The sequence below is a fragment of the Haemaphysalis longicornis genome, unplaced genomic scaffold (genome assembly GCF_048455015.1).
Source record: "Haemaphysalis longicornis isolate Haplotype H1 unplaced genomic scaffold, Haemaphysalis longicornis Haplotype H1 scaffold_1, whole genome shotgun sequence".
Taxonomy (NCBI): domain Eukaryota; kingdom Metazoa; phylum Arthropoda; class Arachnida; order Ixodida; family Ixodidae; genus Haemaphysalis; species Haemaphysalis longicornis.
In genome coordinates this window covers 140,302,822-140,315,663 of record NW_027526203.1, presented here as the reverse complement: position 1 = coordinate 140,315,663, position 12,842 = coordinate 140,302,822, and the positions used below count along the sequence as shown (strand labels likewise).

The window sequence follows — 12,842 nt, the reverse complement described above, 5'->3', positions numbered from 1 at the left end:
TGAACATACGGTGAAAAACCTTGTCGAACGATGACGTCATGGCATGTGCCGTCATCGCTTTACCGTAGTTTTGCCTCTGCGCGCTCGGCCGGTCTTGTCGTTACGGTCGGAAGCGCGATACGACTGGTACGAGCACAGCTGTGGTAATGCGTCGCGGGGTGGCTCGTTCTATTGCTTGTTGTGACGAGTGGCGCAGTTTTGATGGTGCAAAGAGAAGAAAAAATGCCAAAATAAAAGAAGCCAAAAGGCCGAGAAGCGATAGCGTAATCAACCGCCTATTAAATCCTGCCACACCATGGACCCCAGAGGCCAAAAGTTGGCCAGTGAACAAGTTCAAAAAGTTTACCAAAATGCTCGCACGGCTGCGCCCTCCGCCAATCTTGGATCCACCTCAAAGCTGGTGGGCACGCGTACATTGTACGTATGTAATTGAATGAACGAGTTTTCATTGCTCTTTCGAGGGCTAACGACGACACCACGCTGAAAAATTCAGCTAGTCTCCCGGCATAACCACGCAGAAAACATCAGGTGGCTCCGAGCATAACCATACGTAAACCTTGCCGTGCCAAGATAGGGCTAAATGGGGCCGCCTGCTCCGCGGTTGGCCAAGTATTCGCGCCACTAATGCGAAGCTGCCCCCTTTCCCCCCTTTTATTTTCCGTTTGAAAAGCTTCTTATGCTAAACTCCTGGTTTTTTGTGGAGAAAAACCACTCTATAATACACTATCCCTGAACGTATATTTCACTGAATTACACGTGTTATAGGTAAAGCCACAAAAATAAAGAAGGCAAAAAACAAATGCACCATCCCTTCCTAAACAAAATCGAGAGAACCGCGAAAGCTAAGAGTTCGTCCAGCTTTCGCTTAAGGCGCGTCCAGTGTATCGTCAAACTTTCAGGGACCGAAACCGAAAACTAAGGACGAACCCATGCAACGATTTTTTGGGCGCTACATAAACGCATCTACGAACCATTTGAGTGTATACCAATGCATCGTTTACGAGACAAACGCATACCACTGTCCTCTGTCTTTATGATCGATGCGGGAGCTATCTTATGTATAACCATTCCATTTTCGCGATTTTGAGTAACCGTTTCGACATAATGCAAGGCCGGTTTCACGTACGGGCCGCGTATCCGGAGATCATATTAGATCTTTTCGTCGACCGACCGGTTTATGGGGAATCGCATGTTTTTTAAACATAACGTCATTGATCCCACTAAGTAGGGTTTCGCTTTAATAAAATTTCAGGTGCTGAATACAGGCACACCTTTTGTCACACCACGCCTCAAAGCGGTTGCAGATGGCACAACTGGAATGTCCATTGTCTCCAAGTGTACTAGCAATATTTACTGAACGAGGGCCGAACTTGCAAAACATGACATTTGTGAAGCTCTAAACACCATCTGTAGAACGTTTTATTATAAAACAGCCCTCGAACGATATGTACACCTCGGCGTTGCCGCGCTAAGTATCCTCTTCAATGTGCAATTTTCATTCCCCGGTGAATGTACAAGCACGTCTTGGAAGTTCGCCAACGACAAGGCTTCATGGCCTCACATAATGACGTCTTAGTTCTGGCTCGAAGATGACCGGCCTACGCTTGACCGGATTGTACAAATGGACTCACGCAGGGCTATCCAGCGTTTATGGACGTAGTCGCAGAGCGCCATTCGGAACGTTTTGGAACTGGCATTGTACAGGACGAAGTTGATGGCAAAGTTTGTGTAGTACAGGAGCATGAAATAGCGCTGAAGCACGAACGGCAGCGAGTTGACCTCCACATCAGCCTCCGAGTGTCTGAACGAGACAACAAACACGTAGATCCGCATCACGTAGCTTGGTATGTTGAGCAGCATGAACATTGTGGAGACTAGGAGCAGCATTCGAGTTACGCTTATCTGAGTGGCATGTCGGTTTCCGCCGCCACTCGTCGTTGTTGTCGTCCCATCTACGGCAACCACTGTTGTATTCTGGTTCTTCGGAGATGCCGTAGCTGAAAGTAAAACGATTACAATTTTCAGTGTCCCGCCTCTAATGTGCAAACCTATTTTATTATAGGCATTTCTATTGTCAGCCTAAATATTGTTGTACGTAATGCCAATATAAATTTGGAGGCTTCCGAATTCGCATAAATATTAAACTACACCACTGAGGCTAATATTGGCATTACCTAATTATGCGTTGCCCTAAGACCTTTTCTCGTTAACCTGCATTAAAATTAGTAGACTACTTTGGGAATAATCTTGGTCTAGTTGAGTAAATTGCCGAGAGTCCAGAAGAATTTCAAGGGCATCTGCGTTAAATAAATACTATTCAAAATTCATCCATAGCCTAAGGTGTGCTTGCAGCGAAATGAAATGGCATATGCCTACCTGGTAATGCTATAAAAGATGACACCATGCTTATAGACACTTAAATTATCATTACTCTGCAGGAAATAAGTAAATTTTTGTCACCAAGGAGCTGTATAGCTGTAGCAAAAAACAGTGAAAACGGCCAAATACTGCGCCCCATTTATTAGGTATGCCCCACGTTATTGCGTGATGTTTGACAAAATAATACTTTTGGCACTTACATAAGATGAGCTGTTCGTGCAAAAGTTTTTAGGTCAACGTAGACTGATATATTTTTAGTTAATCTCATGGCTAGTAAAAATCTAAAATGCATGTGCGTACAATTGGGTCTTTTGGGCAGCGCACTGAAAAAACCTTCTAAATCCACAGCAAAAAGCACCGGTTTCGCAAAGATATTTTGCGTAACAATAATTTATTTACTATTTCACACTACACCGAATATTTCCTGGAAAGAAGCATTTCCGCTGTGTTAGGACGAAATTCTGACTGATGAGAAATAGAAATGAAATTTTTAGATCTTTAAAATTAATATAAAAATGTTTGTAGAAGAATGTTACTTTAAAATTTGTTTTTTTTTTTTGCGTCGTTCAAGTACGACGTTGCCAAAAGCTAAACACGTTTATAACTACCCTTCGAAAGTGCACGCCCTGTTTCTTATCTGTTTATTAGGACACGAAAAAATAAAACGACAAGAAAAGAAATATATGTCACGTCAATAAATATAAATACATCAGCGAAAATCAAACTTAACTTAACAGCCATCGTTAACGAGGAATAATTATTAGGAGCAAACTCTACCGCGGCTTCATCGCTAAAACAAGCATTCTCCCTCCTAATAGCCCTAATAGCGGCCGACCTGTACCGAGGAAATCTCACAGTCGGACCGGAGATGGCTTGCTTCGGGCATCTCGTACTCGGACAGAAGGCGGCTTGCTTCCCGAAATAACAATTTAGTGCAAGTACAGCAGATTACATACGGCTAACAAGCTTCACTGGTCGCCCGGGTGGCCGCGGTCGCCGCCAAAACGGCGGCCACCATCGTCCACTAACTCTGCTCCTAAATTATTATTATTATTATTATTATTCTTTATTTGGAAGGGGACACTCATTGTCTAGTCAGGGATGGGGAAGGCGGTAAAGAAGGTGAGAGCGTCTACAATCTCTTGCGTATCCCCGTGGTACAAGCGAAAGACCACAGGGACATAACAGTCTCTCTTGGGTGAGCCCGGCCCAGAGGAGGCGATGCCCACTCCTGGAGGGCCTTGATGTACGGCGGAAGATGGGCTCTTCTCTCCGCCGCGAGCCCCGAGCACTCCCACAGCATGTGCTGCATTGTGGGCCTTGTTGGCGCGTTACACGAGGAGCAGGTCACGATGGTAGTCTCCCTGGAGTTTTCGAATAAATGTGTTTCTTCTTCTTCTTCGAATTGAAATGGCTGTTTACTTTTTAAAGACCTTAGAAAATCCGCCCAATAAAGGCGGCTTAAAGAAGATTTTATTGTATAATAAAGTAGAAATCTATTTCTTCTTTCACACCTTCAGCGCAGATGCTTTTATGGACTTAGTAACTTCGAAAAAAATGGCCAGGGATCTGCCTGCTTCGCTGCAAAAAATGACTATTGTTAAACACGTTTCGTGCCGCTGGGTCATGGTAGGATACCTGCTATCATGTGCTCCTAATGGTCACGCTCTTCTGGTCACATTTACATCATCCTATTCCCTGTACGTTTGTCCCTTTCCCTTCTAGTGTCCACTGTTCATAAATTGTACGTTTTGTGTCATTTTCTATTCTCCTCCTCTCCATCACTGTCTCTTATTCTCCAACCAAAATAAAAACTTTTCTCACTTGCATGCTCCCCACTTTCTCTCCTCCTAATCACATTCCCGTCCTATTTCCGTTTTTTGCACAAATTCATCTATCTTGTAAATTTTCTCTCCCCAATCTTTTCTCACTCTGATCCACTTTTTCTGCTTAGCGTCCTAATCTTTCTTTCCTCATTGTGCTTTACCCCTCTTCCTCGCTCCTCACCAAATACCTCCTTTTTATGCTTTTTCGCATTCCCTCTCACTCTCCTTCTTCCTTCTTTTCATTCCTTTGTTGCTTGACTGCTCCCACTTACAACCTTATACTCCTTTAATCTCCTTCACCACCACTATTTCTGCTTCCTGCCTCGATCCTACTCACTATTTTCTTATTTCTCTCCAACAAGTTCTCATGTTCTTTTTGAACTTTAGATTGCCTTCCGCTCCCTGTCCTTACTTCCTGCGGTACTGTTCTCACTTTCTTCGACCCCCTCTCTTCTCTCATTCTATCTGATGGTCTCTCTTTCTCATATTTTGTGCCATCTTTCCCGGTTTTCCCTTTGTAATTCCTACTCCATCACCATTTTTTCGTTGTTCCAATCTCTTTATTTTGTCATGTGCTGGTCATTTAGATCACACCCGTCCTCTACATCACTTTCCTAACTTTTCCTCCAGCTGCTATACTACTCGATTCTTTTCCTTGTTTTTATCTCCCCAATATTGTGGGCAAGGTTTGTATCCGCTTCGCCGCGCGAAAACTGACAAGGGACAGAAAGAAGAACTACAAACAAGCGCTCTTCTTGTTGCACTGCCCCTCGTCTTGTTGTCCCTGGTCCGTTTTATCGATGTGAAACTCATGGATTGCTGACTATCCGGTACACTCACACTTTCAAGATTTGCATTTGGGGCAGCTGCTGCAGTCGAAACGTCGTTGTATTGTTTCCCTGACACCTGCACTATTGGCCACTTGTTCCCGCTTTTTGGCTTTCGCTTTCCTCTTTTCAAGCTTTATTCAACTCTTCCTACTATTTTCCTTCTGCTACGACTACTTCTCCATCCCCGTATGTAACTCCATCCGTTACATCAATTTCACTTTGTTCTCTCCTGCTGTTATCGCTCCTTCATAAACCCCCCTTCAGCCTCACCGCCCTCAACTTTACCCCCATTTACTGAGGCCGCCAAACCCTGTCTTCTCCCCTTATTCACTTTTTACCTTCTTCGGTATTTCTTTTCTACAGTTCTCTTATTGCCGCCATCTACCCCTCCGTTTTCCCTCTACGCTCCCACTAACATATCTTGTCACTTACCTTGTAATTCTCACTGAGTCTCAATCGCAGTACTGAGAAGGACCTCTACTAACAATTCGGTGGTGTAGGTGACAAGTAGACAGAATATAATGTTCTGCTTTGGATAGCCCTAGATGGGATATCCCTTGTAACGTTTCTTACCGAAGGATTTCTTATAATCTCTGCTGTGGCTGGATGCGCGACGCTGCAACTTGTAACGGGTGTTAAACCAGTAGATCGATCTTCCAATCATAAAGTTCATGGCTGCGATGAGCGCGAAGGGCACAATGAACGTCAGGACAGTATCAAGAATGTTCAGGTAGTAGAAAACTCTGTAAGGAAAAAAACAGAAAGAAAGGATTACGTTCGGCAAAGATGTAAGAGCGACGCTTGGTGTTGCTAACAGTTTTTAAAGTCATCACTACCGATGCAGTAACATTCACAGTTTCCTCATCAAAAGCCCGCCACCATGATCTGCTCTGTAATTATGGCCATCACACATTCTTTATGTATTCCCGGATAGGAGCTTTTCTTGTTGCTAATAGCCAGCCGTGCCTCCCTCGAGAACATTTTTTTCCTCATTTTGGGTATATTCTGCTTATTAGGTTCAATTACAGTTAAAGGTCGATAATGCAAACACTAACATGTGCCACCATAGTTCGAATTAATAAAAGTTTGAACTAACGAATATGAAACACGAATGCTGAACAATGCGATTTAGAAGTATTACACCCTGTCAGTAATTTGATGCTTGAATTAGACGTGATGTAACACTTCTTGTTAAGCTCGAAGGCGAAATATAGCACTTTTTTTCCCTAAAGAGGGTATGTAGCGGAAGTCCACGTTCTCTTGTTCTCGAACCCTGAGAAAGACACGGACGGCATTCAATCGTGTCATTTCTTCCGACCGATGGCAGCACCGATGCTTCGTCCGACCTCTCATCGTAGTCAGTAGCAATGGCAGGCAATACGCTCTTGACCTCATAAATGCCATCTGTCAACACCCCCACACCCTGAACTCGTGTCCATATAGACGTAGTCTCACAAAAACTCCTTCCGAAAGTCCGCTATGGGCATAATAAATTGATTTTAGCCGATTAAACTTCTCCCTCAGTTTCTCTGTTGCTTCCGGTGGCGAGGCGACCTCTGTTGCCTTGGGGGCTGGCCGTGCGCCAGGCGCCAAGCTTCCGGGATAGTGGCATGTTGTTAGATTTATACACGACGAAGGCCTCTAGCGTTCTAATTAACGCTTTAAAACACTAAGTTCGAATTATTAAAATTCTAATTACCAAGCTCGCACTCCAGTTATTACTATGCCTCTTCCTGGTCAAGTGCTTACCCCTAATTATTATATACTCACCATGCGGGGTTTTCGTTTCCCTGGTCAAGTAGGTGCTAGAGAATGTTTAACTGCCATGCTCAATAAACATATATCTTTCCGCACTGAATTTCACTATGTTTCTGAGGGTTGTGGCTGTCCAATACGCAACTGCTTCAATATGGATGTCTCGCCTTCACCTTCGCGTGGTGCTCGACTAAGCCGCCATACCTCGGGAGACCTCATTGATGTTTTTGAAAGTTGCCATTGCAAATGTTTAATATTAGCCTATTTAATTTATCACACTATTTTTTGCGATGCTTGATGTTTTGCACTGCTACACCTATGCAGCGACAATATTTCTGACGACAAGAAATTATAGGGCGTAGTATTCTCATGCCAGTGTATTTTCGATGCACATTGAAGGAGTAAATAAATGTAGGTGTGTTTAAGGCAGCCACCCTTTCGAAATTTTGCTTCCTCAGTCTTTTCAAAACTTCTCTTTTAGCTGCATGTTGAACTCACCGTGTTAGATACAATGTTTTGCGTGTGTTATAATGATTCAGCAAGCAATAGAATATCAATGTACATGTAAAAGAAAACGTTGAAACCTACAACTTGAGTAACTAAGTGAGGCATCAACGCTGAGCAGTAATTTCTCACTCTCGAGAGGTAACAGATCACTACTGTTATGGCGCAGTAGCATACAAGGATTCTATGTGTTAAAAATTCCCTTTCGGAAACTAAACTGGGCCAATGTGTGTTTTCCCAAAATTATGATTGTATATAACGCCCGAAATATACCCAAACTTTTTTCCTAACAACTAATACCCACGAAATATTGTGAAACAACTTTCTTACTAGCGCGCTTAGAAACACCGGAGGGTCCAATGTAGCGTTGGGCGTAAATTTAGAATTTTACAAAGACCGCATTGTAGGTATACATCGATATGTTTTGGATCTAAATTTTGCCAATATAAAAACTAAAAACAAAATTTGCAGATTTTGTGGTAGAAACAGTTTAAACTTCCAGCGGGATCTCTTTTATCTAAACTCGTATTATGTGAACAGGCCTGTCAAACAGTATAGCCGCCCTTCGAAGCAGTTAGCCCTAGCGACTTCAGCCACTTCAATGTTACCCTGACCGATAAGCTCAATATGACTGATTGTTAAAAAAAAAATAAGCGGACATATGTAAAACGTGTGTGCTTAGATGTTTTCTTGAGAATTATCATTATCTCGCGGCATTCTAAAGATATCAAACTTTTTCGGGTACAGATGTTTTCAGCGGCTGTAAAAAACGTTTACAGGGACGTGTCCAATCTCTAATCAGAAGAATAAGGTTTTCGCACATAATATGTGCTTTGGGAATCTCCAAGGCACGCTTAGTCCAATGGTGCAATCAGTTGTTTTTCGCTTACAAGTGGGGTTCACGCAAAAGACGATAATGGAATTTCAGGATCTTCTCATCAGAGACTTGCTCAGTGGCGATGGGGCTTTGGCACTTACAGCTCTAATGAACTGAACATATCTTATACCTGACAAAAGCACCAGGCCAATGCTAACCTAGATACTTTTGTACTTCACTTCGCAAGGCTTCTTACATTTTAACCATTTACTGGCTTTTTAACGCCGGATGTTGTATTTTAAAACACGTAGGTTTGGTTGCCAACAATTGGTAGTCCTGCGATTTGTATTTGCAGCCCAATCAGTCTTTTCATAAATTCTCCAATTGTGGTCTACTTTTGGATATATTACAGCACCGTCCGTTTCAGGCAAACGTCCTCCGTATCAGTGAAATTGTTTGTCTCGTCTTCAAATAAAAATATGACCTTACAAACAGCTGTAGTTTGTTCAGCAATAAAAAAATGTTAGCCCAGCGACTTCACAAATAAAAAGAAAATTTATGCGTTTATATTCTACGGAAAAATGCAAATACCCACTCCAGCGTGAACAGTGCTTACTTTTCGTACTCGGCATGAAGATTGCACTCGGGGAACTCTCCATCGTTTACACCCACAAAAACGAGAAGGTGCGCATTGAAGACGGCACTCATCAACGCTGTAGCAGCTATGACCATCCGCCGACGGACGTTTGTCGAGCTGGTCTGCAGCTTCCAGAGGGGGTAGCGGACGGCTACGAAGCGCTCGGCAGTGAAGCTTACTGTCAGCCACACAGACCAACAACTGAAGGCCGACGAGAGAAAGACCAGCAGCTGGCATAGCCCCTGCTGGTAGACCTGTAAGGAAGATGAACGTAAGAGAAGCAATGCGATGAAGTATACTCGGTACATAAGATATACTTGGTTTATGTCAAGTCGTGATTCAAACAAATTGGCCGCGTATCTGCTCCTTTGGGGGCAAATGTCGACAAAAGACGAGTCTTTCGTCAACATTTCCAAAGTAAATGCCTTTCTTCGCTTTCCCGCTCCCCTCTCATGCTCATCCTCTCCCGTTACGCTCCTCCCAAGATAAACACGCTAGGGGTTTGCTCAGGTTAATTTAAGTTTACCGCTTTCCACTGCTCCAGGCGTAGTGTCTCGATGCCAGCGCCGCCGTACGGCGGAGACACGCGTGAATCGAGGCGCTCTACTTCAACGTTTATATAACCACGTTGTCCTACTCCATGTGCGTTCCTAGCGGAACGTAGAAACTATATAGTTGAACCTTTCGTAACTGTGTCCGTTTGATTTCTTAAAATGCCGCTATAAGCTATACTGGCGCGGGCGACAGCAGGCGACGGAGTTAATTTTGTTTATGCAGTAGATGCAGTATTTCATTCGAATCAAGCATGCATGAATTTGTTATAAACGAACGCTGCAAATATCCCTTATGCAATAACTTTTTGCCTCATATTTGCGTAATGTTGTGTTCTCGTTCCACAATGTTGACAAGTACGAACATTGCCACCGGAATTACACGTTGAGATTTGGCTGTAGGTATATAAACCTAATGTGCAGCCTATATTTCACTTCGGCCTGTTAGCTGAATCGCGTCGCCGACAGGCAGACAGACCAAAATTTTCTCGTTCAACTAGCCCAAGAACGACTATCTTCTTTAAAACAGCCATAATTTCTGCAGCCCTCAATGTTTGGACGCGCAAATGTCACCGACGTTTGCGCCCCCTCATGCGCTGTGTGTCGGGTGTGTAAAAACTACTATTCAGGGGTCTGAACGAATAATTTTAAGGTTTGATGAATAAATAGAATAAATTGCGTATAAAGGGAGGAGAGAAACCAGTCAGTGAAACTTACATGGCTATTGAGGGCACTAATTCTCGCATATACCATAAACTCCTATTCGGCATCACAAAGTACCTTTGGTGCTGCTTAAGGCAATTTCACCAGAATGTCATGGTTTCCAGTGATTTTCAATAATAGTGTATTCCCACTTCGCTGTGATTTGCGTTTTACGCTCGTTACTTCATACGTCGTGTTTTCTCTACGTTGCCCGCACGAATTTCTGCGAAATTTATTCGTTGCCTCATTTGCATTCGCAGAACTTTCTCGGAAATACTTCTGTTTTTCTATTTATTCTAAAATAAAGAGAAAAGTGAATAATGAGCGTGGGCTTCATTTTCAGTCTGCCTGAACTGCCTTGTGTCTCACAGATAGAAATTTCTGATTTGCCTATGCTCATGGCAAATTTAATAAAACTGCAGTGGCTATATGAATGGATTTGGCATAACGGGTCTATTGGTGTCAAATGGGACATTTCTTTAACAATTTTCAATTGTTCCCAATAAATCAGACACCATACACGGTAATTCAAAATTTGTCAGTGTAATTCTCCTATAGACCGCAAACATTCTACAACGACGAGCGAGTGTTCTAAAGGAATGCTGTTTGTGCACCCAGGGAGTCTAAATGAATCCCGCTTATTTTAAGATGGACAGAGCACACTGTTAACCTCAAAACGTCTGTCCAGAAAAACATGCCATCCTAATATTGGAGCATGAAAGGGCACGGCTGAAATCGGCAGGAAGATGTTCAATCACACACCAGCGGTAAACATCTTCAGGCAGTTCGATCAAACATGCAAACAAGCCAACTTTACCGCAAGATATTGAGAAATTCGAGAAATACAACACTCGGTGAGCATTTCAGTGCATCATACTTGTTAGAAGCTGAGCATCAGTAAATAGGGCGCACAGGCTTTCTCTTATGATGTCAGTGTGAGCATCCCTTCCAGTGGATTGGTAGAGCCGTATGTTTTGGTACGCACACTGAACTCACTACTGCAAAAGAGGATTTGTGAATTTCTCTACCGCCTGTCATCGCTGTTGTCTTTCCTACTCCCTATCACCGGACAGGACATGTTTTTAGCACTCAATTCCGCTTTAACGCTAGGTGTACTTTCCCAATGAACGTAACGACGTGCCAGCAGGGTCAAATGTATTGTACCAGAAGCGACCTGTCACAATTTTTTAAAAACAAACTTCGACCTATCCCGTACTCTTCACCGCATGGGGCATACCGCCTTCACCACCAAGAACCCCGTTTATTTGCAACATCAACCCCCTAAGGCATGGAAATGTTAGGGCACACGCATTCAACGTCAAACGTAGGCATAATGACGATGTTAAAACGTAGGATGACGATGCTATGGGAACTGCTCAAGTAGTTTTGGTCTAGCAGTAGCTAAGTATTTATCAATCTACATCTTTACAGCCTCTTTAGGAAGGCTATCTACTATTTCGGAGATATAGTTTCCCCGCGCGCGCTTTATCGGATAGGGAAATGCTTGTTACCACAGAAAAACAAGTTACATACTGGTGCCCCTATTACAACACACCTATAGCGGAGTCCGAGAAACAAAAAAAGAGGATGCGGAGAACTTTCAAGTGTTTAAGTGGGCTGTGGAAGAGTATTATGGGATTGAAGAGTGGGCAATGGTGATTATGTAAAACAACGGTTAAAGATAGGCAACTTGGATGGAAGATAGATAAGGGCTGAAGAGTGAAGAACAGGAAGGGTGGAGCGATTGCCGGCAATCGCTGCCAGCCTAGGTGCATCTGTTTGCTAAAACTCACTCACTAACTCGTAAAGTGGAAAGGTAAACACAACAAAACACAGGAGGCTGGTTGAAAAATGCAGGGAAAAGGTGGAATGGATATCCGGAGAGAGCGGGGACAGCCGAGAGGTTTTACGGCACGAGTGCCCAAAAAGATGTCATCATTCCCTCCCATTTTGACCAGTGCAAGCAGAAACGAACATCTTTTTACTCACGTTTATGCCTCGTTCACTGAGCCAGGCGAATGACAGAACAATAAGAAAACCAGAGTCCGAGGCAGCCAGGGCTTCCATGTATAGGCTAGATGACCGGTTCCTTAGATGGGTGAAGAGGAACGTCAGCAGAGAGAGGACGTTGCCTATGAGACCGAAGCAGATAACTAGTGGCATGTAGGCTGCGTTGAGTAGTTCCAGGATGTGAATGGCGACCAACAATTGTGAACGCCTGGCCGTATTGCGGCTTTGTCTCCTTGCCGACGAGAAATTTCCCGAGCGGCCCTGTCCTCCGTAAGCAGATGTGGTCGCTTCTATGAAGGCATCTGCAGTCATGTTGAGTATGGCAGAAGCAATCCCAAATACTGCCTCGCTAGCATGGCTTCCATGCCTGGCCTCCTCTTTATCCGTAGCCATGGACTCCAGAACAATTACAGAGGTAATCTTGAGCTGTCACTTCTCTATTCACCACCTGCGAAAATCGAGAGAGCAAATCAGAAACGTCGAAACAGATGAATACCAAAAGATATTTCAATGAATGATATTACACAGGGGTTAAGTGGGTGCAAGCAATGTTGTTGAACGCCAAGAAAACCCCATCAGAATAATTTCTTAGTTGTTAAGCGAAAGTATTGCGAAAACAAGTCGAATGTGTTGACTGCCATTGCCGCAAAGCTATTTCTTTCGTTCTGTCTTTTTATTTTTCATATACTGCGAACCATTTCGGGTCGAAGCAGGAAAGGTACAGCACGTTGAAAGGTAAAACAAAGGTACAACCAAGTTACAACAAAATTATTACTAGGTTACATCAAAGGTAAGAAAAACCTATCAATCACCATCAAATTTTCCCTGTTT

General features: G+C 43.4%; 1 pseudogene across 1 annotated transcript; it reads right to left on the bottom strand.

The window, feature by feature from the left end:
* Positions 1-1,557: 1,557 nt before the first annotated feature.
* On the bottom strand, positions 1,558-12,424 carry LOC144166188 (uncharacterized; annotated as a pseudogene). Its single transcript, XR_013321611.1, has 4 exons — positions 11,991-12,424; positions 8,728-9,002; positions 5,609-5,778; positions 1,558-1,997 (listed from the first exon to the last, which is right to left on the bottom strand). The product of XR_013321611.1 is annotated as an uncharacterized LOC144166188 (transcript).
* Between the last annotated feature and the right edge of the window lie 418 nt (positions 12,425-12,842).